The sequence below is a fragment of the Odocoileus virginianus genome, unplaced genomic scaffold, assembly GCF_023699985.2.
Source record: "Odocoileus virginianus isolate 20LAN1187 ecotype Illinois unplaced genomic scaffold, Ovbor_1.2 Unplaced_Contig_18, whole genome shotgun sequence".
Classification (NCBI taxonomy): Eukaryota; Metazoa; Chordata; class Mammalia; order Artiodactyla; family Cervidae; genus Odocoileus; species Odocoileus virginianus.
Genome location: NW_027224335.1, coordinates 1,241,840 through 1,264,977, shown reverse-complemented (window position 1 = coordinate 1,264,977; position 23,138 = coordinate 1,241,840). Strand labels below are relative to the sequence as shown.

General features: G+C 38.6%; 1 pseudogene; it reads left to right on the top strand.

The window, feature by feature from the left end:
• Positions 1–320: 320 nt before the first annotated feature.
• LOC110139466 (V-type proton ATPase subunit D pseudogene) lies at positions 321–1,116 on the top strand (annotated as a pseudogene).
• The last annotated feature ends 22,022 nt before the right edge of the window (positions 1,117–23,138 follow it).

The following is a 23,138-nucleotide window of genomic DNA, read 5'->3' as shown; positions in this document are numbered from 1 at the left end:
ATTCCTTGAATTCCTTTGTAGTCAGGCCCTGCTCCCATCTCCAATCCCAGGCAAAACTGCTTTCTTCTGTAATAATTTGTCTTTTTCAGGATATTTTATATAAGGAGCACACTACTTCTATTTCCTGAATTTTGCTTCTTGTGGTAGTGGGTTTCCCCACTCCCAGTGCTGTCAGATCTATCAGTGTTCCTAGGTGAGCAAAGGGAGTCTTCAACTACAAAATACAAAGACTGCTTTCCAGGTAGAGAAAGACTCAGTGGCTGAGTTGTTGCAACCACGGTTGCCTGGCCAGGGACCCAAGCCGAACAGTCATTGTCAGAATGTCGGGCAAAGATGAAATTGAAATCTTTCCCTCACGAATGGCACAGACCATCATGAAGGCTCGGTTAAAAGGAGCACAGACAGGTCGAAACCTCCTGAAGAAAAAATCTGATGCCTTAACTCTTCGATTTCGACAGATCCTTAAGAAGATAATAGAGACTAAAATGTTGATGGGTGAAGTGATGAGAGAAGCTGCCTTTTCACTTGCTGAGGCCAAGTTCACAGCCGGGGACTTCAGCACCACAGTTATCCAAAATGTAAATAAGGCCCAAGTGAAGATTAGAGCAAAGAAAGATAATGTAGCAGGTGTTACATTGCCAGTATTTGAACATTATCATGAAGGAACTGACAGTTATGAACTGACTGGTTTAGCCAGAGGTGGGGAACAGTTGGCTAAACTGAAGAGGAATTATGCCAAAGCAGTAGAACTACTGTGGAACTGGCTTCACTGCAGACTTCCTTTGTTACTTTGGATGAAGCTATTAAGATAACCAACAGGCGTGTAAATGCTATTGAACATGTCATCATTCCCCGGATTGAACGTACCCTTGCTTATATCATCACAGAGCTGGATGAGAGAGAGCGAGAGGAGTTCTACAGGTTAAAGAAAATACAGGAGAAGAAAAAGGTTCTCAAGGAAAAGTCTGAACAGGACTTGGAGCAACGGAGGGCAGCCGGAGAGGTGATGGAGCCTGCTAATCTCCTGGCTGAAGAGAAGGATGAAGATCTTCTGTTTGAATAAGCTTTCCTGCTCTGGTTCTTTCAGAAGGCCAAACATGTCACCATTTTAATTCATGGTGTGTAGGTTTGTTATGTGTGGCTATTTATTTTTTGGCTTAAGAATTTCACCGTTGTAAAATTTCCCTGGATGTCTGTTCATGGGATCTACCTTTGCAGAATCATAATTAAGCAACAATTAATCACCAGTGAAATTTGTAGAACCTGTCCCGAAACCTGTAGAATTTATGCTGCAGAAGTGTCACCCTGCTTTAATGATACATCTGTTACAATTCATCTGCTTACCAAACATAAGAAAATCCCTTTAGGAAGCAGCAGTGCTCTCAGGCCAACACACATTCGTAGGCCAGCTACTCTGGAGCACCCTTTGTTCCTACCTGCTCACACACCTTGGCATCATTGTCTGAGATTGCTACAGCCATTCTTGTGTTAGTTACTATGGGACATCTCTCCTTAAGCTTTAGGGAAACCTTCACTTATTTTTCCTTGAATAACAGGTCTCTGGTCTGTCATGGGAACAGTTCTGCCAATTCAAATGTGACTACGGTATAAACAGTAAAATGATTTAAAAATGAAAAAAAAAAGAGAATGCTTTCCAAACTGGGTCACTTATTGTGCTGGGATCACCCCTGCTGGTGCCACTGGGCATCTCTAGGTTAGAGAAGAAACTCTCTGGCCCACAGAAATAAAGATTATTCTCCCTGGCTACCTTTTATTTTTTAAGTTCCCACTTGATAACCCTTACCATTTCCACTGGGCCTGACTGGAGTTTTCAGCATAAAATACCCATTTAATCTGGAAGAAACTTGAACCTACCTGAGCCACCTTCATCCAATATGTTTGGGTCAGGAGCTGCCAGGCTTGGTTGCCTTCTATTGCTGAGTGAAGAGTTGTAAGATGCCCATCTGCCATATCTTTCCTCCAGTACTGGGGTCTTTAGCCAGTCTACTTTCCTCTATCATTCAGAGTCCCCCCCCTATGATTGCTTCTTGTGTCATATTGTAGTTGTTCTTACAGAGAGAGGCAGGGAGAAATGAGTCCCTGCCATCTTGTCTGATCAAAGTCCTTAGATAATTTACAATTTAACTATTGATATATTAGGGCTTAAGTCCTTCATTCTGTGTGCTTGGTGGGAGTGGTTCATGTTCCTTTTGTTCTCTCCACTCTCTGTTTTCTTTTTCATGCTTTCCTATGGGTTACTTCAAGATTTTTTAGAATTTCATTTTGAATTAGCTAGTGTCTTTTTTAGTGCATTTATTCATATAGATTTTTAAAGTGGTTGCTGTAGATATTACATAATACTATACATATTACATATTATATAACTTATCAGTCTATAGGTTGTGTAGACATTTTATTAGTTCCAATGAGGTGTGTGTGTGTATGTATGTGTGTGTGTGCTCAGTGCTCAGTCATGTCCAATTCTTTGCAACCTCATGGACTGTAGCCCGCCAGGCTCCTCTGTCCATGGAATTTTCCAGGCAAGAATACTGGAATGGATTGCCATTTCCTACTCCAGGGGATCTTCCCAACCCAGGGATTGAACCCATGTCTCCTGCATTGGCAGGTGGATTCTTTACCACTAGCACCACCTGGGAAGCATTGCTCTTTAAATTTAATAAACTTCTCCCATTCATAAAATAATTTTATCAACTATTTCCTCTATATACCTTGAGACTCATATCAGACAATATTATAATTTTTATTTCAGCTATCAAACATAATTCAGAAAAGTCAAGAAGAGAATGAAAGCTTATTACATTTACCTATAATTTTGTTCTTCCATTGTTCTTTCTTCCTTTCTGATGTGCCAAGATTCCTTTTTAAAATATTTCTTTTATGAATCAAGAACTTCCTTTAGGCAGAGCCTAGGCCTACAGATGAAAAAATTCTGTTAGTTTTCCTTTGTCTGAGAATGTCTTGATTTCTGCTTCACTCCTGAATGATATATTCACAGCATACAGAGAGTGGCCTATGATTTTCCATTCTTGTCATTTCACTGTCTTCCTTTTCCGTTGACATAGGATTCAAAGTCCTTCCAGGGCTTGTCTAGCACAACTGGAAGTATAATTTTCACTGTGTTCTATATTGTGCTCCAGGACTGCCATTCACATATGAGAGAGTACTTCTGGTATTGTGTAAGTTGTGGTTTCTCAGTCCACTGCTGAAAACAACAGGGATTAGAAGGGCTTGATGAGTGTGGTGCAGATTTGAACAGGCACTGAACAAATGGGAGAGGAAGCTGACAAACAAGATAGCTGAGTGGTGCCAGACCCAGCTAAAAATAAAAGCCATTTGTTATGGTGACTTCAATCTGCATGGCTGTGGTTTTTGCGATCTAGAATAGAAGACATTTGGAGACAATAGTGAGAGGATGTTTAATGAAAGCTTTTGATGTTTTGCTCTTCTATTTCCTCTAATTGTCAAGGTACCTACATTATCTACCTTCATAATAGGAATCAACAGAAACATCCCAAACCACAGTTAACAGCATTTGTGGACATATCAGAGTATATCAGGCAGCAAAAAAAAAAAAAAAAAAAAAAAGCCCTGCTTGGTTGAGTGAGTCCTTGAAAATAGGTGTGGGTATTGTTATCACTCTTCCATCCCTGTCAAATCCCCAAGGCTGGTAGATTACTACCTGGGAACACTGGATCCTCAACAGTGCTGCTTATTTCAAAGAGTATCAAGATGAAGCCTTGATCATAGCAGCAAATGGGACTGATCAACAGGTTCTATAGTATCTGGTTCTCTTTCTCCCACTTCTCAAACACATTGTGGCTGACATAGACTGAGAGATAAAGTAAAACCCGTATATGTATACGTATGTACACATACACATAAAAATTGAACTTAAGAGTATCAAAGACTAACAAAGAATAACAAAGAATATCAAAAATAAAATTCTCTACAAAGGAAATAAGTAAATTTATAACAGACTTCTTAGTAGCAAAGTTAAATATTACAATCAAGTAATACTTTTAAGAGATTGGGTCTATCATGTTTTAACCTATAATTTTATATCCAGTCATTATTCATTTAGATATAGTAGAATGATAAATATATTTGGGGGCATACAATGTCTCAGAAGTCTTGCCACACAAAGATCCTTGTTGAAGACAATTTTGGAGGAAGTTTTCAAATAAGAAAAAAAAAAGAGATGCTTCAAGAAATATGGGAAGTAGGGATGATTAAATATCATGATATAGTTTATTGCTGATTTGAAAAATTAAAAATATTGAGCAGAAAGAAAAAGTAACCCCCAGTAACCCAGAACTAAAGTTTTAAACATTATCAGAATGATGGAGTAGGTGTGATAGAACCAAAAGACATAAGAACATTTTCAAATACTTGTACCGTTAAGAGGAAAATATATTGATAAGTTAATAGGAGTAAATAAACCCAGGTGTTAAGGGAAACCACAATAAGAACAAAAGTAGGATGTATAACTTCTAAACCGGGAAACGAAAATTCCATCTATCCTGTAGAAAGCAAGAAAGAAGAAAAAGATAACTGAGTGAAAAAGGATTTCCAATGTGGATTTTGTATAGGTGTTGAAAAATACACTGTGTGGTCATGGGTGACAGTGGCTCAAGTGAAATGGAATTGAGGCAGTCAACAGAACTGAGAATCTAAGGTGCTGGGTGACATGCCTGCATGGATCCCATTGCCAGAAATGAGAAATTTTATCCTCCTTTGAGACTTCTGTTGCTGGAATTTACCATTCTCTATCCTCTTTATCAAACCGTATAATTTCTGGGGAATCATAAAATTAACAGATTTTACCAGAGAGGGATACATGGAAAGTACAATCTTCAGGGGAGTACTAAGTCACAGTTAAGGAGAGAAAAATAAATAAGGGCAACAAAGAACATTTTCACAGTCTGAGCTTGCTATTCTGTGCAATGGAATTCCAGGGAGAACTATAGAAAAAAATCTTAAAAGCAGGAAATCAGTAATGAGAAGTGGATAAGGAATTCAAGATTAGAGTATAAATGTAGGAAGAGTGTAGGTGATGGTGTGGGGATGTGCTTGCCTTTGAGTAGTGTCTGTGTATTAAAGGATGAAAAGTGTGGATGAAATTGGCTGTCCACAAACTCTCCAACATTCATGTGCATAGTTTTGGACCCAGAATGAGCTGAATTGTTAGATGGAAAATAACCTGTTACCAGCAACCCTGACTGCATCACCACCACTTCCTCATTCTAGTTAACTTGCAATATTAAGAGCAAAGATAAAGCCCTCTCCAGCCCTAGTCTTCATTCCATCTCTTTGCTTTTTCTCTGATCTCCCACTTCTCTCTTACATCCCTGTATCATATTACTATTAATACTTACTACATTTTGGACAGTAAGGTGGCTAGATCAGATGTCAACCATACTGTAACCATTGGTCAACCCATTGGATTTTAGACAGAGGTTGCCACCTTGTGGTTGAAGACCAATATAAGCAAGAAAGGACCGGTAGAACAAATGTGACTTGAATTTTGGGTCTCACACTTGAGATGAATCAGAATTATCTGGAAGGCTTGTTAAAACATGTGCTGGGCCCCACCCCTATAGGTTCTGATTCAGTAGGTCTGTATTGAGAGTAGAAAACTTGCATTTCTATCATGTTCCCAGGTGACGCTACTGTTGCTCCTTCAAGAACCACAGTTCGAAAACCACTGCTTTAGATAAACCTCATTCAGGATATGTAGACCTCCATTTGGCCATCCAAGATTGGTAAAATTGGAGTTTAAACTTAGGTATGTTCAACTCCAAAGTACATGAACATTTCACTACACTGTTACTAGGAAGTGCAGATGGTGCTGCTTGGGCAACAATCTCGTTCATATTCTGTATATCTGGAAAGGGTAACCACCTAATAAAGGAAAGAATAGTATCCATTCTTTCTGCATAAATTAAATGAACCATGTTATAATAATTTCCCTATTGTTGGGCATTTAGATTGCTTCCAAATTTTTACAATTATTAAAAGCTTAAAGTGAACTTCCTTGTTCATAAACACCTCTCTTGCTATTTAATGATCACCTCAGATGGAATAATTTTAATGCACTTTTATGATGCTAACAATCTCCCTTGCCATGAGGGGTGAGGATAGGTAGTAGGATTAAGGGAGACATGGAGGCGAACCCTGTTACACCAAAAGTACTGCTATAAGCAAAACTGGACACTAGCCCCTATTCTTCGGGAGATTAGAATTCAGCATAATACTCAAACATTAATCAACTAGTCATACAAATAAATGTAACGTTGTGGCCAAAAAATGTTATGAAGAAGAGTTTCAACAATATGGTAGGCAGTGTGATAGTGCTTAGAAATGTTGTTCCCAGATTCTAATGATAAACTTTAAAAAATTGATTACTAACACTTTAACAATACATTTATCGTGAATTCTTTGATATAATTTCAAATTTACTCTTGTATACAAGAATTTCAATATATGAGGATTGAGGGGTTTGGCCTCAGCTTTGGCTAAATATTATTTTTGATACCTGGCCAAGCAGCATTTGTCCAAATTGTGAATTAAGTGAGCCTCTACCAACTACTTGGAACCACCATGTCTCTCTGGGGTGAACAGGTTTTGAGGTAGCCCCTTAAGAGTCCTGTCACCTTGTATTCACACTTCTGTGTAATCTCCTCCACCATGAATGTAGGCAGAACAGGTGTCTTGCTTTTAACCAATGGAAGATGGCAAAGGTGATGAGATGTCGATTCTGTGAATATACGGCATTATGTAAGACTCTGTCTTGCTAGTTGGCTTGTTTTATTTATTTCTATTTTTTTCAATTGATATCTAATTGACATAATATTGCATTAGTTTCAGGTGTACAACATAATGATTTATTTTTTATACATTGCAAAATGATCACCATGATAGGTCTAGTCATATTCTGTCAGCATGCAAAGTTATTACACTATTATTTACTATGTAGCCTACACTGTACATTATATCCCCATGACATTTATAAGTGGAAGTTTGTACTTGGTATCTCTCACCTATTTCACTCATCCCTCCACTTTCCTCCCCTCTGGCAGCCACCAGTGTACTTTCTGTATCTCTGTTTTTGTTCTGTTTGTTCATTTGTTTTATTTTTTTAATTTCTCATATAAGTGAAATAATGTGGTATTTGTCTTTCTTTCTATGACTTATTTCACTTAGTAAAATATCCTCTAGGCCCTCAGTGATCAATGCAAAGAAATAGAGGAAAACAACAGAATGGGAAAGACTAGAGATCTCTTCAAGAAAATTAGAGATACCAAGGGAATATTTCATGCAAAAATGGGCTCAATAAAGGACAGAAATGGTAGGGACCTAACAGAAACAGAAGATATTAAGAAGAGGTGGCAAGAATACACAGAAGAACTGTACAAAAAAGATCTTCACAACCCAGATAATCACAATGGTGTGATCACTCACCTAGAGCCAGACATCCTGGAATGTAAAGTCAAGTGGGCCTTAGAAAGCATCACTACGAACAAAGCTAGTGGATGTGATGGAATTCCAGTTGAGCTTTTTCAAATCCTGAAAGATGATGCTGTGAAAGTGCTGCACTCAATATGCCAGCAAATTTGGAAAACTCAGCAGTGGCCATAGGACTGGAAAAGGTCAGTTTTCATTCCAATCCCTAAGAAAGGCAATCCCAAAGAATGCTCAAACTACTGCACAATTGCACTCATCTCACACACTAGTAAAGTAATGCTCAAAATTCTCCAAGCCAGGCTTCAGCAATACATGAACCGTGAACTTCCAGATGTTCAAGCTGGTTTTAGAAAAGGCAGAGGAACCAGAGATCAAATTGCCAATATCTGCTGGATCATCGAAAAAGCAAGAGAGTTCCAGAAAAACATCTATTTCTGTTTTACTGACTACATCAAAGCCTTCGACTGTGTGGATCACAATAAACGGTGGAAAATTCTGAAGGAGATGAGAATACCAGACCACCTAACCTGTCTCTTGAGAAACCTGTATGGATGTCAGGAAGCAACAGTTAGAACTGGACATGGAACAACAGACTGGTTCCAAATAGGAAAAGGAGTACGTCAAGGCTGCATATTGTCACCCTGCTTATTTAACTTATATGCAGAGTACATCATGAGAAACGCTAGGCTGGAAGAAGCACAAGCTGGAATTAAGATCGCCGGGAGAAATATCAATAACCGTATGCAGATGACACCACCCTTATGGCAGAAAGTGAAGAGGAACTAGAAAGCCTCTTGATGAAAGTGAAAGAGGAGAGTGAAAAAGTTGGCTTAAAGCTCAACATTCAGAAAACTAAGATCATGGCATCTGGTCCCATCACTTCATGGGAAATAGATGGGGAGACAGTGGAAACAGTGTCAGACTTTATTTTGGGGGGCTCCAAAATCACTGTAGATGGTGACTGCAGCCATGAAATTAAAAGATGCTTACTCCTTGGAAGGAAAGTTATGACCAACCTAGACAGCATATTAAAAAGCAGAGACATTACTTTGCCAACAAAGGTCTGTCTAGTCAAGGCTATGGTTTTTCCAGTGGTCATTTATGGATGTGAGAGTTGGACTGTGAAGAAAGCTGAGCACCGAAAAATTGATGCTTTTGAACTGTGGTGTTGGAGAAGACTCTTGAGAGTCCCTTGGACTGCAAGGAGATCCAACCAGTCCATCCTAAAGGAAATCAGTCCTGGGTGTTCATTGGAAGGACTGATGTTGAAGCTGAAGCTCCAATACTTTGGCCACCTCATGCGAAGAGTTGACTCATTGGAAAAGACCCTGATGCTGGGAGGGATTGGGGACAGGAGGAGAAGGGGATGACAGAGGATGAGATGGCTGGATGGCATCACTGACTCAATGGGCATGAGTTTGAGTAAACTCCGGGAGTTTGTGATGGACAGGGAGGCCTGGTGTGTTGCTATTCATGGGGTCACAAAGAGTCGGACATGACTGAGTGACTGAACTGAACTGAGGCCCATCAGTGTTGTGGCAGATGGCAAGATTTTGTTGTTTTTTATGGCTAGGTAATATTCCATTTTGCCTATTGATGGGCACTTAGTTTGTTTCCATATCTTGGCTATTGTAAATAATGCTGCACCGACATTGGGGTATGTGTACAGTATCTTTTTGAGTAAGTGGATTTTGTTTTCTTTGGGTAAATACCCAGAAGTAGAATTGCTGGATTGTATGATAGTTCTATTTTTAATTATTGACAAACCTCCACACTGTTCTCCATAGTGATTACACCACTTTACATTCCCACCAAGAATGCATGAGAGTACCCTTTTTTCCACACCTTCACCTAAACTTATTATCTCTTGTCTCTTTGATGATAGTTGATGATGATGATGATGATTCTGACAGATGTGAGGTGATACTGCTTTGCAGTTTTGATTTGCATTTCCATGATGATTAGTGATATTGCATATTTTATGTCTTTTATTCATCTGTATGTCCTATTTGGGAAAAGGACTTTTAAGTCCTCTGCCAACTTTTTAATTGGGTTGTTTGTTATGTTGATACTGTGTTATATGAGTTTTTTGTATATTTTAGGCACTAACCCCTTATTAAATATATCATTTGCAAATATCTTTTCACATTCAATAGGCTGCCATTTCATTTTGTTGATAGTTTCCTTCACTTTGCAAAAGAGTTTTAGTTTGTTGTAGTCCCCTTTGTTCATTTTTGCCTTTGCCCCTTGCCTGAGGAGAGAAATTTAAAAAATATATTGCTAAGATTGAAGTCAAAGTGCATACTGCCTATGTTTTCTTCTAGGCATTTTATGGTTTTATGGTTTTCAGGTTTTCATAAAACCGTTTTATGGTTTCAGGTCCTACATATACATTTTTAATTCATTTAGTTTACCTTTATATATGGTGTGAGAAAGATGTCCAGTTTGAATCTTTTGCATGTAGCTGTCCGATTTTCCAAACACCACTTTTTGAAGAGGCAGTCTTTCCCCATTGTATAGTCCTACCTCATCTGTCATAGATTAATTGGCCATATACATGTGGGTTCATTTCTGGGCTCTCTATTCTGTTTCATTGATCTATGTGTCTGTTTTTGTGTCAGTACCATACTGTTTTGATTTCTGTAGCTTTGAAATATAGTTTGAAATCACGAAGCATGTTACTTCCAGTTTTACTCTTCTTTCTCAAAATTATTTTGGCTATGTGGGGTCTACTGTGTTTCCATACACTTTTTTTTTCCCATACACATTTTAGAGGCTGATGTTAGCTGTAGGTTTATTCTATTTCCATGAAAAATGACACTGTTTTTTATTGTAGGGATTGCATTGAATCTATAGACTGTCTTAGTAAGTATGGTCATTTTAGCAATATTGAGTCTTCCAATCCATGAGTACACTATATCTTTTCATTTATGTCATCTTTAATTTCTTTTATCAATGTCTTATTTTTTCTGAGTACGTCTTTTGCCTCATTGGTTGCATTTATTCTTAGGTACTTTATTATTTTTGATGAAATTATAAATGGTATTATTTTCTTAGTTTTTATTTCTGATAGTTTTTATTAGTCTAGAGAAACACAACAGATTTCTATATGTTAATTTTGTGTCTTGCAACTTTACTAAATTCACTTATTAGTCTAGTAGCTTTTGGCAGAATGTTTGGGGTTTTCTACATGTAGCATCACTGTCATCTGCAAACAGTGACAGTATGACTTTATTTCCAGTTTTGTATTCCTTTTTTTTTTTCTTGTTTGATTACGTAGCTAGGATTTCCAATACTATGTTGAAAAAAGTAGTGAGAGACTGTATCCTTGAAACATTCCCAATCTTAGAGGAAATGCTTTCAGCTTTTCACCATTGAGGCTGATGTTAGCTGTAGGTTTATTATGTTGAGGTATGTTCCATGTATACCCACTTTATGGAGAATTTTTATCATAAATGGATGTCGAATTATGTCAAATCTTTTCTGCATCTGTTGAGATTATTATATTATTTTTGCTCTTCAATTTGTTAATGTGGTGTATCATATTGATTGATTTGTGGATATTGAGCCATCCTTGCATCCCTGGAATAAATCCCACTTGATCATGGTGTATGATCTTTTTAATATATTGTTGAATTCAGTTTGCTTAGTTTGAAACATATTTCTTTGTCTCCTCATTTTGCCTAATCCTTTGTGTTTATTTCTATGTATTAGGTTTGTCAGTTACATTCCCTGATCTTGAAGAACTGGCCTTATGTAGGATACATCCTATGTGGCCCAGCTGTGCATTCCCCTTTGGTGACCAGAGCTCTATGTTCTAGGGTTTCCCCTATGTGGGTTGGGTGGGGAGCTCTGTTATGGTGGGCCTGATTACTGTGTGTGCACTGGTAGGTGGGACTGACCCCTGGCCTACTTGGCTGCCAGGCCCTGCCTTAAATGGGGGCTGCCAACCCACTAGTGGGCAGGGCTAGGTCCCAGCATGGCTTGCTCTGTGGCCCAATGGGTCCTGGTGTTCATGCCAGGATTGCTAGTAGGCAGGGCTTGGGACACAGGGTGGCTGGCTGTGGGGTCTGTTTGTCACGGGTTTTGTGGCAACCTGCTAGTGGGTGAATATGTCTCTGGTGCTCTTAGGTTAGAGAGAACTCTAAAATTATGCTTGCCAGCACCAGTGTCCTCATGGTAGAATGAGTTTCCCAGTATCTTTGCAGAGGGAGTACCAGTTGCCACCTGTCTCTCCAGGTTCTCCAAGATTGGCAAATGTTTCTGACCTTGGTTACTTTCAAATTACTTCCTCTGTGCTGGCACTTTGAGCATGTTAGAATTTTTGTATGACTTTTAATAAGAGAGTCTCTGTTTCTTATAGCTCTCCAGCTCTCCCATATGCAAGACCCACTGTCCTTCAAAGCCAGAAGTTTAGGGGCTTATCTTCCCAGGCAGGATACCCCAGGCTGAATAGCCTAATGTGGGGCTCAGACTTCTCACTCCTTGGGAAGAACCTCTGTAATTGTCATTATCCTTCCATTCTGGGGTTGCCTACCTGGTTGTGGGTCCTGATTATATTTTCCCTTCCACCATTCTCACTGTGGTTCCTTCTTTATATATTTAGTTGTGGAAAATATTTTCTGCTAGTCTTTAGTTACCACAGATAGTTGCTCCAAAAATAGTTGTAATTTTGGTGTGTCCTTGGAAGGAGGTGAGCTCAGCATCTTCCCACCCTGCCATCTTGGCCATACTACTAGCTAAATTTGCAGAGTCTCTCACTCTCCATTGCTGAATTGCAATAAGCAACCTGCCATGATTCCTAAAGCAGCAAGAAAAAGAATTCTGCTAATAACTGGACTAAGCTTGAAAGTGGCACCTTCTCTAGTTGAGCCTCTAGATTAGAGACCAGTCTTGGCTAAGGCTTTTATTGCAGTCTTACTGAGAACCCAGATAAAGTTTGCCTGGATTCTTGACACATAGAAACTTTGAGATAATAAATGCATGCTGTTTTACGTCATTAAGTTGTAGTGGCATAATAAATTAATATATATTCTCCATAGCACTTCAGCCCCTGTATGTAACATGTACTCAACCATCTCATTCTTTTATATGCCACCCCTTCTACTTGGAATTTTCCTCCACCTTCTTCATTCAACTTTTGCCTGGCTAACTGTTTTGGGTTTTAGTTTAATTGTCATTTCCTTTGGAACAATTTCTTTAAACTCCACTTTTGAGATTTACCTTCCTTGAAAAATCTGAGGTGGCAAAGTTGACATACTGGTTTTAAGCCATCCTCATAAGATGTAAACAATTCCCATGCAAGATTTTTTTTTCCTTGAAAGGATGAAATTAATAACTAAAAATTAAGTGTGTACCTAGAGGTATTTTGTTTATTATTATGAGTGCTAATACCTCAAACAAGTCTACAGTTTAGAATTATAATATATTTAGATCACTGTTACTTAACATTTTAAAAGTATTTTAGCTCAAAACTGAAATATTGTTCTTCCTAAGGTTGTCTAGTGATAACCTCAAAATTTGTATTAATTACCAATATACTTCTCTGTTTAACTATTTTAAAGTTAAGCTTTATAGAGGTAAAACTAACAAGTGTTACAATCAGCATCCATTTTTGTTATATCTTGCTTTTGCCATAATACACATTTATTCTTCAACTGATGGAAAGAATTGAAACATATAGAATATATAACAATATTTTATCTTCAAGTTCCATCTAAAATGCTTGTCTATATTTCAAAGTGAATGTTAAGATATTAAGAATAAGTCCTACTGACTTCCCTTGTTCATATTACTATCATTATTATGCTAATAAATATGACAGTTGATCACAGTATTATTGATTACATACAGCTTAAGAATGCCAGAAATTTTTGGAAGATTGTATATTCAAAATTATTTATTCCTTCCCCACCCTTTAAGAAGATTACACCTTACTGCCCTATTGTTTTGGGGATTGGCCAGCCATGTGACTAACTTCAGTCAACAGAATGTAAGTAAATGTGGTGTATAGACTCTAGAATGGTCTCCATGATCCTCACCTCCTGGTGTTCTTGCCCTTTTGCAATCCCTACCCACTGAGTGAAGATGGGACTTGTAAATGCCCCTAACTGATAAAATGTCAAAAGTGGTGAAATGTCACTTCCGTGATTATATGACATGATATAAGATCTAGTCTTGCTAGGAGAATTACTTTAGAGATTCTTCTTGCTTGCTTCATGAAGTTGTTCACTCTGTTGTCACATTGCAAGGAACTATGGAGAGGCCTCTAGCAACTGCAAAAGCACTGGAACTGTGGGTAGCCTCTAGGAGCTGAGGGTAAGCTTTAGGAGATGAAGGTAGCCTTCTGCTGACAGTCAGCAGTAGCTGGTGAAACCTTTAAGCAGTGGACCCAGCTAAGCAATGTCCAGACTCCTGACCCACAGGAAATGTGAGACAATAAATGTGTTGTTGTAAGCCACTAAGTTTTTTATAATTTATATAACAATAGATAATACAGTGGATATGGTATACCTCATATCAGAAAAGGTTTAAACATCCTTTCATGGTTTAGCTCTGTCTCTTTCGAGCTTGAGACTTTCAACAAGAGAAGAGTGGGCCAAAGGGTGTGGTAATTCCTTTAGTTTGGGTCATTAAATGAGAAGATTAATGAGGCCACCTGAACCTAGCCAAACAGCAAAGCTGTAATTAACTATTAGCCCTCACTAAGAATCACAGGGAATGTTTGTTGTTCTAAGCCACTGAAATTTAGACATTGTTTGTTGCTGCAACAAAAACTAATTAATGCAAAGTTGAAGAATATATTGGCTACTTGGTCTTCAAATATCAAAGCCAAAGCTAAGGAGTGATATCATCAAGATGGTGAAGTAGGAGACCAAGTCTCTGTATTCCCACAAATATTAACAATTACACAGCTATTCATAAATAGAAACAGCTCTAGGAGACCACAAGAGTCCACTTAAGAAACTTTAGCAACACAACAGAATAAAAAAAACTAAGAATAACCACACAAAGAGAAGGAAGAACAGCTTCATTTTGCCGTCATCATCCCATCCCCCAAGCTGACATTACTCAGTGCCAAGAAGTAACTCTCCAGCTAGAAAGAGATCCATTGCCAGGAAAGGGAGAGTAGGGGTGACTGACCAGCTTCCCCTGCCTTTCAAGGCACTAAATGGAGGACCCTTTTCAGTTTTTTCTCACCCAGAGACCAGCAAAGCTGAAACATATAGAAGTGGAAAGGAACAAGGAAGGAAGCAGGGCTACCAGTATGAGCTATACAGCAGGAGGGTTCATGTTTCCCAGTGGCCTGCTCTGTAGAGGACCTGGCAGCTTTTGCACTAAAGAAACCAGTGGTCAGCACAATCCATGTGGATCTCATGCAGATTTCACCTTTTTTCCACCCAGGGATATTTGCAATCACAGATGCCAGCTACCCAAGACCCTCTTAGCTCCTTCTGCCCTCTGCTCCTACTGGAGCCTGAGATCTACACTAGTAGCCAGCCCAGACCTCTTTAGCCATGTGAATGCAAGACACCAGCCTAGATCCCTGTGACTGTCCCTAACTGCTATGTGAGTACTTGGGGCTAGTTCCTCTAGCTGTGTACTTGCACGCCACCATCCTACCTCTCATCACAGGTCTCTACTGCAATGCCTGTGTCCAATGCAGGATCCTGTAGTCAAGGTCCTTATGGCTGCTTATAGGTTTAGATTTGGCCATATATTGGGTCACTAGCTAGCACCAATGGGCCCACCTGCAGCTAGCTTCCCCTTGTCCCCTAGCTATACGTCTGCATGCTCCTGGTCTGACTCTCATCACCTGAATCCAATGTCATGCACATAACCATGTGTAGCTGCTATAGTGTGTGCCAACAAACAAGGCCCCTGAAACTGCTGTGGACCTGGCTGTCTCCTGTCTTTAGCCTGAATCACTGATCTCACCTACTGCTGCTGCTGCTGCTGCTAAGTCACTTCAGTCATGTCCGACTCTGTGCGACCCCATAGACGGCAGCCCACCAGGCTCTGCCGTCCCTGGGATTCTCCAGGCAAGAACACTGGAGTGGGTTGCCATTTCCTTCTCCAATGCATGAAAGTGAAAAGTGAAAGTGAAGTCGCTCAGTTGTGTCCGACTCTTTGCGACCCATGGACTGCAGCCCACCAGGCTCCTCCGTCCATGGGATTTCCCAGGCAAGAGTACTGGAGTGGGTTGCCATTGCCTTCTCCGAACCTACTGCTAGCTCCTCCATTTTTGCACCTGTATAACTCTACCTGGTTCCCTTCCCTAGCCTCCACTGCCATGTATGCACTCATGAGGAGACTCTATAGCAACAGGAGTGAATGCTGATAGCCAGGTATTCCATGGTTGCCAGTAAACAAACAGTTGGCCCAAGCCCTTTGTTGGTCCTGGACCCCACCACTGTGTATGTCTGTAAACAGCCCCTTCCACTAAACAGGAACCTGAAGCTGGCCCCCATAGCCAAGCATGGGCATACCACCAGCTCCAGCTACCACTACTGCCTATCCTGGCTCCTAGCTGCTAGATCTTGAGGTAGAGCTGAGGACCCCACCAATCCTTGTAGCCACTGCAACCCACAAAGTTCTCACCACACATTTACTGATGCTGTGGACCCCAGAATCTTGAGCTGACATCATGACTACCCTCAGACCTGGAGCCACACATGCCCCTGAACTTGTGCCCTACATCACCAGATCCAGGGTCATATCATGTCCCATCATGCCCCGCTTGTGCGTGAAGGCCATTCCTTACCAAAGTCAGTCCATAGAGCCTGGAAAGGGTGACAGTGTCTTCAAATCTACAGGAACTATGCAAGACTACAGGGATCACAAAGAATCAGAGAAATGTGATACCACCAAAAGAACATACTAGACTTCCAGTAACTGACCTCAAAGAAATGGAGCTATGTGAATTGCCTGACAAAGAATTCAAAATAGTTTTTCTAAAGATGCTGAGGGAACACAGATAAACAATTTAACAAAATCAGGAAAAAAAGTACAAAAACAAGATATAAAGTCCAACAAAGAGACAGAAAGTATAAAGAAGAACAACAAAAATTTTGGAGCTGAAGATAAAATGACTGAACTGAAGAATTCAATAGAGAGCATCATCATCAGATTGGACCGAACAGACCAATGACCTTAAAGACAGATCATTTGAAATTATTGAGACAAAAGGAAAAAAAGAATGAAAATGTGTACAGGATTTATGGGACATCATTAAAAGAAACAATCTATGGCATCATTGGAATCTCAGCAGGAGAAGAGAAGGAGAAAGTTTAAATAAATAATGGCTGAGAAGTTCCCAAATCTGGGAACAGATTTGGATATTCAAATTCATAAAGCTAGGAGTCCACTCAATAATATCATTCCAAAACAATCTTTTCTAAGAAACATTATAATAAAATTGTCTAAAATCAAATACAGAAGAAATTTTAAAAGGAGCAATAGCAAAAAAAAATCTTATACAAGGGAATCCAGCAGAAACCTTGCAGACCAGGAGATAATGAGATTATATACTCAAAGTGCTGAAAGGAAAATCTGCCAACCAGGATGACTTTACCTAGCAATGTTGCCTTCAGAGATGAAGACGAGATAAAGACTTCCACAAAAATAAAAAGGTGAGGTAGTTCATAACCACCAGAAATTGCCTTACAGGAAATGCTAAAAGGAGTTCTTCAAACTGAAATGAAAGGATGATAATGAGTAATATGAGAACATAAAAAAATATATAACAAACTGGTAATGTTAACTATGTAGTCTGATTTAGAATACTCTGATACTGTAATATGATGGTGTGGTCACTCACCTAGAGCCAGATATCCTGGAGTGTGAAGTCAAGTGTGCCTTAGGAAGCATTACTACAAAAAGCTAGTGGAGGTGATGGAATTCCAGCTGAACTATTTCAAATCTTAAAAGATGATGCTATTAAAGTGCTGCACTCAATATGTCAGCAAATTTGGAAAACAGCAGTGGCCACAGGACTGGAAAAGGTCAGTTTTAATTCAAATCCCTAAAAAAAGCAATTCCCAAAGAATGTTCAAACTACCACACAATTGTGCTCATTTCACATGCTAGCAAGGTAATGCTCAAAATCCTTCAAGCTAGGCTTCAACAGTATGTGAACTGAGAACTTCCAGATGTACAAGCTGGATTTAGAAAAGGCAGAGGAACCAGAGATCAAATTGCCAACATTGCTGGATCATAGAAAAAGCAAGAGAATTCCAGAAAAACATCTATTTCTGCTTCATTGACTATGCTAAAGAATTTGACTGTGTGGATCACAACAAACTGGAAAATTCTTAAAAAGATGGGAATATAGACCACTTTACCTGCCTTGTGAGAAACTGTATGCAGGTCAAGAAGCAACAGTTAGAACTGGACATGGAACAATGGACTGGGTTCAAAATTGGGAAAGGAGTACATCAAGGCTGTATATTGTCACCCTGCTTATTTAACTTATATGCAGAGTACATCATGTGAAATGCTGGGCTGGATGAATCACAAGCTGGAATCAAGATTGCTAGGAGAAATATCAACAACCTCAGATATGCAGATGATACCACCCTAATGGCAGAAAGCAAAGAGGAACTAAAGAGCCTCTTGATGAAGGTGAAAAAGGAGAGTGAAAAAGCAGGCTTAAAACTCAACATTCAAAAAACTGAGATCATGGCATCTGGTCCCATTACTTCATGGCAAATAGATGGGGGAAAATGGAAACAGTGACAGACTTAATTTTCTTGGGCTCCAAAATCATTATGGACAGTGACTGCAACCATGAAATTAAAAGATGCTTGCTCCTTGGAAGAAAAGCTATGCTAAACTTAGAGTATGCAAAAGCAGAGACATCACTTTGTGGACAAAATCCATATAGTCAAAGCTATGGTTTTTCCAGTAGTCTTGTATGGCTGTGAGAGTTGAACCATAAAGAAGGCTGAGTGCTGAAGAATTGATGCTTTTGAATTGTGGTACTGGAGAAGACTCTTGAGAGTCCCTTGGATAGCAAGGAGATCAAACCAATCAATCTTAAAGGAAATCAGCCTTGAATATTCATTGGAAGGACTGATGCTGAAGCTGAAGCTCCAATACTTTGGCCACCTGATGCAAAGAGCCAACTCACTGGAAAAGACTCTGATACTGGGAAAGATTGAAGGCAGGAGGAGAAAGGGGTGACAGAGGATGAGATGGTTGGATGGCATCATCAACTCAATGGACATGAGTTTGAGCAAACTGGGAGACAGTGAAGGACAGGGAAGCCTGGCATGCTGTAGTCCATGGGGTCACAAAGAGTTGGACGACAACTTAGAGACTGAATATCAACAACAATACTGTAATGTGGTGCTATGTTGACCACACAAATTTAGTATAAAAATTAAAGGACAAAAGTATTATAAATAGCTACAAAAATCTTTTAATGACTACATAGTATAAGAACATGTAAATTTGGACATCAAAAACAAAATGGGGTGCAAAAGGGCAGAGTTTTTGTATACAATCAATATTAAGTTGTTATTAACTTAAATATACTGTTATACCCCCAAAAAAAGTGTTTCCAGTAAGCACTGAGGTAACTGCAAAATAAAATTCTATGAATAATAGATGAACACAAGATAAAAAGAAGGAAGTCAAAGTATACTATTGTGGAAAATCATCAGTTCACAAAGGAAGACAGTAAGGGGAGAAAAAAGGAGCAAAGGAACTTCAAAACAGTTAGAAAACAATAACATTTTGATAGTAAGTTTTTACATATCAATTATTACTTTGAATGTAAATAGATTAAATTCTTCAATCAAAAGGCAGAAGGTGACTTAATGATTAAATAAAAATAAGGCTCATCTCTATGTGAGCTTCCCTGGTGGCTCAGATGGTAAAGCGTCTGCCTGCAATGCGGGAGACCCGGGTTTGATCCCTGGGTTGGGAAGATCTCCTGGAAAAGGAAATGGCAACCCACTCCAGTATTCTTGCCTGGAGAATCCCATGGACGGAGGAGCCTGGTAGGCTACAGTCCATGGGGTCGCAAAGAGTCAGACACAACTGAGCGACTTCACTTTCACTTTCATCTGTATGTTACCTATAGGAGACTCACTTCAGCTTCAAGGACACATGTAGGCTTAAAGTGAAGGGATGAAAAAGATATTCCACAGAAATGAGAACCAAAAGAGAGTAGGGGTACTATACTTAGACAAAACAGACTTTATTTTTTTATTGAATGAAAGATTTTTAAAACTCTAAAATTCTTTGTAATTATATATTTCACACACATGATTTCATATAATCCCATAATCCTTTTTTTTCCTCTAGCCCTGTATTGTCCCCCTTTCCTCCCCTCTCCCCACTGATAACCATTTATTTTTTCTCTATATTTGTGAGTCTGCTTCTTTTTTGTTTTATTTGATACTTTGTTGTATTTTTTAAATTTTGTTAACACCAAAAATTTTTGTATTAGAGCTTAGCCAATTAACAATGTTGTGGTAGTTTCAGGTGAACAGTGAAGGGACTCAGCCATACATATACATGTATCCATTCTCCTCCAAACTTCCCTCCCATCCAGGCTGTGCATATCATTAAACAGATTTCCATGTGCTATACAGTAGGTTTTTGTTGGTTATCCATTTTAAATATAGCAGTGTGTACATGACCTTGTGTCTTTTAGATTCCACCTATAAGTGATATCATACAGTATTTGTCTTTCTCTGTATGACTTATCTCACTAGCATAATGCCCCCCAAGTCCATCCATGTTGGTGCAAATGGCAAAATTTCATTCTCTAGACAAAACAGACTTTCAGTCAAAAATTGTAATGAGACAAAGAAGGCCATGATAAAGGGCTCAATTCATGAAGAGGATGAAAATTATAAATATATGTGCACCCAACATCAGAGCACCTAAACATATTAAGCAAATACTAACATTTCTGAAGGGAGTAACAGACAATAATATGACAACAATAGGAACTTCAATATCCCAGTTTCAACAATGGATCTAGATCACCCAGATAGAAAATCAACCTGGAAACATTAGACTCAAGCCATGCTTTAGACCAAATGAACCTAACAGACATACACAAAACATTCCAACACCTGCATAACACACATTCTTCGCAAATGTACACGGAACATTCTCCAGGATATATCATATGTCACAAAATAAATCTCAGGAAATTTAAAAAGACTGAAAACACATCAACTATCTTTTCTGACCACATGATAAATTAGAAATCAATAACAGAAGGAAAACTGGAAAATTCACAAATATGTGGAAATTAAACAACACACTCCTAGACAATCTACGAGTCAAAGAAGAAATCAAAAGGGGAATCAAAAATATCTTGAAATAAATGAAAATGGAAACACAAACACCAAAACTTATGTTGAAGCAAGAGCAGTAGTAAAAGGAAAGTTGATGGTTATAATGCCTACATTAAGAAAAAAGAAAGATATCAAATAAATAACCTCGTGGAACTAGAAAAACAAAAACAAATTAAGGCCAAATTTAGCAGAAGTAAGTAGATAACAAAGATCATAGCAAAAATAAGTAAAATAGAGAATTAGAAAAACAATAGAAAAGATAACAAAATCAAAAGTTTGGCTTTTAAGAAGATAAACAAAACTGATAAACTTTTAGCTAAACTTACTAATAAAAAATGAAATGACTTAAATAAATAAAATTATAAATGAAAGGACAAACATTAAAAAGGGTAATAAGAGACTACTATGAATAACTATATGCTAACAAATTGGATTACCTAGAAAAAAATGGATAAATTCCTAGAAATATACAACCTACCAAGACTGAATCATAAAGAAATAGAAAATCTGAACAGACCAATAATGAAGTAAGGAGATTGAATCAGTAATCAAAAACCTTCTGATAAAGAAAAACCCAGCACCAGGTGGCCTCCTGTGGGCAAAATCGACCGAACATTTAAAAAAGAATTAATGCCAACTCTTCTCAAACTCTTCCAAATAATTGAGAAGAGGAAACACTCTCAAACTCATTTTGAGGCCAGCATTACACTGATACCAAAGCCAGAGAGTTTAATTCAGTTCAGTCGCTCAGTCGTATCCAACTCTTTGCGACCCCATGAACCGCAGCACGCCAGGCCTCCCTGTCCATCACCAGCTCCTGGAGTCCACCCAAACCCATGTCCATCGAGTCGGTGATGCCATCCAACCATCTCATCCTCTGTCATCCCCTTCTCCTCCTGCCCTCAATCTTTCCCAGCATCAGGGTCTTTTCAAATGAGTCAGCTCTTCACATCAGGTGGCCAAAGTATTGGAGTTTCAGCTTCAGCATCAAGTCCTTCCAATGAACACTCAGGACTGATCTCCTTTAGGATGGACTGGTTGGATCTCCTTGCAGTCCAAGGGACTCTCAAGAGTCTTCTCCAACACCACAGTTCAAAAGCATCAATTCTTCAGTGCTCAGCTTTCTTTATAGTCCAACTCTCACATCCATACATGACCACTGGAGAAACCATAGCCTTGACTAGACAAACCTTTGTTGACAAAGTAATGTCTCTGCTTTCTAATATGCCATCTAGGTTGGTCATAACTTTCCTTCCAAGGAATAAGCATCTTTTAATTTCATGGCTGCAATCACCATCTGCAGTGATTTTGGAGCCCAGAAAAATAAAGTCAGCCACTGTTTCCACTGTTTCCCCATCTATTTGCCATGAAATGATGGGACCGGATGCCATGATCTTAGTTTTCTGAATGTTGAGCTTTAAGCCAACTTTTTCACTCTCTTCTTTCACTTTCATCAAGAGGCTCTTTAGTTCTTCTTCACTTTCTGCTGTAGAAGGGTGGTGTCATCTGCATATCTGAGGTTATTGATATTTCTCCTAGCAATCTTGATTCCAGCTTGTGCTTCATCCAGCCCAGAATTTCTCATGATGTACTCTGCATCATGATAAGCCAGATAAGGATACTACAAAGAAAGCAACTACAAACTAATATCCCTAATGAATATAGGTGTAAAAATTTTCAACAAAATACTATCAAATCGAATCCAACAGCATATTGAGAGGATTATACACCATGATCAGGTGAGATTTAGCCCTGAGATGTAAGGATAGCTCAACATATATAAATTAATAAATGTGACACACCACATTAATAGAATAAAATGCAAAAATCATGATTATCTCAACAGAGGAAAACAAGCATTTGAAAAAGTTAAACATCCTTTCATGATAAAAGAGCTCTCAACAAATTGGGTATAGAAGGGACATACCTTAACACAGTAAAAACCATATATAAAAAACTCACAGCTAACATTATTACTCATTGGTGAAAAAGTAGAAAGCTTTTCCCTTTAAAGTCAGGAACAAGGGTGCCCACACTCACCACTTCTATTCAACAAAATACAGGAAGCCCTAGCCAGAGAAATTAGGCAAAAAAAGAAATAAAAGGCATTCAATTTGGAAAGGAAAGAGCAAAACTCTGTTTGCAGATGACATAATGTTGTACACAGAAAATCCTAAAGATCCCACTAAAAACTGAACTAATAAAACATTCAGTAAAATTTCAGGATATAAAATCAACATGCAAAAATCATTGCACTTCAATATAATAACAATTTAAAAGAAAATAATCCCATTTACAATAGCATCAAAAAGGACAAAATACTTACAAATAAAC